General features: G+C 35.2%; 1 non-coding gene across 1 annotated transcript; it reads right to left on the bottom strand.

The window, feature by feature from the left end:
- Positions 1–2,087: 2,087 nt before the first annotated feature.
- On the bottom strand, positions 2,088–2,213 carry LOC112675269 (U6atac minor spliceosomal RNA). Its single transcript, XR_003145848.1, has one exon. It is a non-coding gene; the product is annotated as a U6atac minor spliceosomal RNA (small nuclear RNA).
- Between the last annotated feature and the right edge of the window lie 2,876 nt (positions 2,214–5,089).

Raw genomic sequence — 5,089 nt, 5'->3', positions numbered from 1 at the left:
TTCTTCATCTTCATTTTCTCTTCCGTTGATCTATGTGTCTGTTTTTGTGCCAGTACCATACTGTCTTGATGATTACAGCTTTGTAATAGAGCTTGAAGTATGGAATTGTGATACCACCAGTTTTGGTTTTCTTTTTCAACATTCCTTTGGCTATTTGGGATCTTTTTTGGTGCCATCAAAATTTTAGGATTATTTGTTCCATCTCTGTGAAATAAGTTGATGGTATTTCAATAAGGATTGCATTGAATATATAGATTGCTCTAGGTAGCATAGACATCTTAACAATATTTTTTCTTCCAATCCACGAGCATAGAATGTTTTTTTATTTCCTTTTGTCTTCCTCAATTTCTATCATGAGTTTCATAATTTCTCTCTATAGTTTTCTGAGTACAGATCCTTTGCCTCTTTGGTTAGGTCTATTCCTAGGTATCTTATGGGGTTTTTTGGTGCAATTATACATGGGATCATGTCCTTGATTTCTCTTTCTTCTGTCCATTGTTAGTTTATAGAAATGCAACAGATTTATGTGCAGTGGTTTTATATCCCTGACACTTAGCTGAAATCCTATATGAGTTCTAGCAGTTTTGGGTGGAGTCTTTTGGGTTTTCTACATAGAGAATCAAGTCATCTGCAAAAAGTGAAAGTTTGACTTTTTCTTTGTTGATTTGGATGCCTTTTATATCTCTTTGTTGTTTGATTACTGAGGCCAGGACTTCCAGTGCTATGTTAAACAACAATGGTGAGAGGGGACATGCTGCCAATTCCAGACCTTAGGGGAAAAGCTCTCAGTTTTTCTTCATTGAGGATGATGTTCATTGTGGGCTTTCCATATATGGCTTTTATGATATTGAGGTATTTTCCCTCTATCCCTACACTCTGAAGAGTTTTAATCAAGAAAGGATACTGTACTTTGTCAAATGCTTTTTCTGTATCCATTGAGAGAATCATATGGTTCTTGTCCTTTCTTTTATTAACATGGTATATCACATTGATTGATTTACAGATGTTGAACCATGCTTGAAGCCCAGAAATAAATCCCACTTGGTCTTGGTGGATAATCCTCTCAATGGACTGTCGGCTAGCATTTTCATGAGAATTTTGGCATCCATGTTCATCAGGGATATTGGTCTGTAATTCTCCTCATTGGTCGGATCTTTGTCTGGTTTTGGGATCAAGGTAATGCTGGCCTCGTAAAATGACTTTGGAAGTTTTCCTTCCATTTCTATTTTTTTGAAACAGCTTCAGGAAAATAGATATTAATTCTTCCTTAAATGTTTGGTGGAATTCCACTGGGAGGACATTTGGCTCTGGACTCTTGTTTGTTGGGAGATTTTTGATGACTGCTTCAATTTCCTTGCTGGTTATGAGTCTATTCCGGTTTTCTATTTCTTCCTCTTTAGGTTTTGGTAGTTTATAGGTCTCAAGGAATGCATCCGTTTCTTCCAGATTGCCTAATTTGTTGGCATATAGTTGCTCATAATATTTTCTTAAAATTGTTTGTATTTCTTCTGTGTTGGTTGTGATATCTCCTCTTTCATTTATGATCTTATTTATTTGGGTCCTTTCTCTTTTCTTTCTGACAAATCTGCCTAGGGGTTTATCAATCTTATTAATTCTTTCAAAGAACGAGCTCTTAGTTTTGCTTATCTATTGTACTATTCTTTTGGTTTCTATTTCATTGATTCCTGCTCTAATCTTTATTAATTCTCATTTCCTGCTGGGTTTAGGCTTTATTTGCTGTTCTTTTTCCAGCTCCTTTTGGTGTAAGGTTAGGCTGAGTATTTGAGATTTTTCTTGTTTCTTGAGAAGGCCTGTATTACTATATACTTCTCTCTTAGGACTGCACTTGCTGCATCCCAAAAGTTTTGAACAGTCTTATTTTCATTTTAATTTTTTTCCATGTATTTTTTTTTAATTTTTCTTTAACGTACTAGCTGACCCATTCGCTCCTTAGGAGGATGGGTCATATATTTGTATTATAACCTATATGTATTTGAATTCTTTCCAAATTTCCTCTTGTGATTAATTTCCAGTTTCAAAGCATTGTGGTCCAAAAATATGCAGGGAATGATCCCAATATTTTGGTACAAGAATGTTGGTTAGATGCCACAAAGTAGGTGGCAGTGCCTTAACCATATGAGTGTTGTCAGGCCCGGGGGCCCCTTCCATTCTTGTCAAGGCGAGTGCTAACCTTCTCTCCTTTCATACAACACTCAATAGGTTATATTTTAACTCATTAACCGTAAATTAGAAAGGAACAAGGGGTTGATTTTTTTTCCATGTCTGGAAAGACAAGCTATTTTTTGAAAATAGCTGTTTTGAAAAGCTATTTAATTTTAAGTCAGAAGTATGCAAGAAGGACAGCGGGGCTATGAAGCCAATCTCAATATACTGTGAGATCCCTTAATTTGTCACACTTCAAACTAAGATTTGAGGGTAAAGTATTAAGTTTAACATCTTTCATTTTAAGCCTTTCTATGTGTACCTTGGGAGGTAAAGTGGGCTGTGTCATTTCAGAGCAATTCTCCTTGATATGAATGGAAGTCCCAGGGTTATGCAACTTCCCCACCTCTGTGTGCACTAAATGTGTTTCTGAAGAATCATCTTGTGAAGAAAGACAGGACAAATAGTTTAAAATGTCCTAGAGAAGCTGACTTTTTTCAAAACTACTTCTAATAAACTAATTTATAAAATGCATCCTTACCTCCCCTAATGTGTTCCTTTACAGGCTAGAAAATAAGTTATATAAAAATATAGAACAAAATTGCACAGAATGACACTTGAAAAGAAAAAAACATGTTTTATGGAATCAAGACCTCTAAAAAAAAAAGTGCTTAGGGCAGCCCAGGTGGCTCAGTGGTTTAGCGCCGCCTTCAGTCCAGGGAATGATCCCTGCATGGAGCCTGCTTCTCCCTCTGCCTGTGTCTCTGCCTCTCTCTCTGTCTCTGTGTCTCTCATGAGTAAATAAACATAGTCATAAATAAATAAATAAATAAATAAATAAATATCTTTTAAAAAAAGTGCATAGCCATCATTAGGAATTGTTATAGTGATATTTCTTCAAAACAATCAGATATGCCATTTTGTGACATTCCCCAGAGGTTAAGCTATTAAGAGGATTTTCTAGAGAATGATTAAAGATTATCCACTTCATCCAGGTTACAAGTAGCTTATAATTTCAATCAATCTTATACATATTTTTATTAACAACTCATAAATCTAATCCTTTAACGGTTTACACTTTTCCCTACTTGATAAATGAAGAAATTGAGCGTACTTGTCATGGGTCAAAAATATCAGTAAATAAATAAGCACTCACTCTCTTATAGGATTGTTAAAACCACTCAGTGAGTGACTTTCTACTCCAGATGTGAGCTATTAGAGGAGAAGTTCTTCTCTGAGGAATAGATTATCAATCTGGCCAGAGTCCAAGGTGCTTTTAGAATTCAACATAATGCAACTATTCTGATACCAAAATCAATTTTTAAAGCTGATACAGAATTTACATATCATAAAATTTTCCTTTTTAAAGTGTATAATTCAGTATTCTTAGCATATTTACAAAACGATGTAACTATGACCATTATCTAATTCCAGAATATTTTCATCAACCCAGAAAACAAGTCTATAGTAATTAACTGTCACTCTCCATCCTCCCTCCCCTCAGTCCCTGGTAATCACTAATCAACTTTCTTTCCCTATGGATTTGCCTATTCTGGACACCAAAACCAGTTTTGAATGAGATTTCTTTCTCCCATTGGTTTGCTAGAATAATTGTCGCTGCTCTATCTTCATATTACTTTTTTTTTTACGATTTATTTATTTATTTATTCATGATAGACAGAGAGAGGGAGAGAGAGGCAGAGACACAGGCAGAGGGAGAAGCAGGCTCCATGCACCGGGAGCCCGAAGCAGGACTCGATCTCGGGACTCCAGGACCGCGCCCTGGGCCAAAGGCAGGCGCCAAACCGCTGAGCCACCCAGGGATCCCCTATATTACTTTTTAAAAATAAAAACAGCATCGCCTTGGTGGCTCAGCGGTTTACCATCTGCCTTTGGCTCAGGACATGATCCTGGGGTCGGGGATTGAGTCCCGCGTAGGGCTCCCTGCAGGGAGCCTGCTTCTCCCTCTGCCTATGTCTCTGCCTCTCTCTCTGTGTGTGTCTCATGAATAAATAAATAATTCTTAAAAAAATAAAAATAAAACAAAACATCTAGGAGACAAGGAAAATATAAAACACTGCAGATTTTTGTCAAATATTATTCAGAATGAGAACTAATTTCTTAGGGAAACATAAAAAGAAACTTTGCTTCCTGGGATGTTTCCTGGAATTCATTATTTCAATTATTTTATTCATGCTACCAAAGAAACCTTCTTAAGGGAATTATATTATTTTCTCATAGGAAGCACATTAGACTAATTATATTTTATAGTTAAACAAATAACATTAAACATAGCTTAAACATGAAAAATTTCTTTACTTACAATTTACATGAAATAATTCTCTGAAAACATTCAAATATTAGATATTTTAGCATAATTGCTCCATTTTGTGAAAAAGAATCAAATGCAAATTTGTTCTTAGTAATATAAAGAATGAAAATCCAGTTTCCTAAACTGTCTATATTTAAACTAGAAGAAATTTACTCTTTATAATAAAATAATAATGTATTCAAATAAAAACGTTCTCCATAGTAAATGGCTTTGCTGACTAGCTTTGTCGATAAACCTAAGATTTGAACACCTGGGTTCATTCCAGCAGTATTAGTGCTTAGAGTTTTTAAGTAGGAAGCAGGAATAATCGAAGTCTATTGTCTTGTAGTCATATTAATTAGAATATAAGGGTCTGGTTTAAGATTGTGTAGTGAGAAAGGAGAGGGTGGGATAGAGCATTTCGAGGAGGTAGAACTTATCAAAACTTGATAACTAATTGTAGAGAAGAAGGAAAACTCAGGGTGGCTCTAACATTTCTTATTTGAGTGACAGGCTATTTCAGACCAAATCTACCAGTACAGGAGATGAGAGAAGAATTAAGAAGCCAGTAAAAAAAAAAAAAAAAAAAAAAAAAAAAAAAAAAAAAAAATAGAG

This window comes from Canis lupus, chromosome 16 (genome assembly GCF_003254725.2).
Source record: "Canis lupus dingo isolate Sandy chromosome 16, ASM325472v2, whole genome shotgun sequence".
NCBI classification, from domain to species: Eukaryota; Metazoa; Chordata; class Mammalia; order Carnivora; family Canidae; genus Canis; species Canis lupus.
Note: the sequence above shows the minus strand (reverse complement) of the source record. Positions and strands in the feature narration are given on the sequence as shown.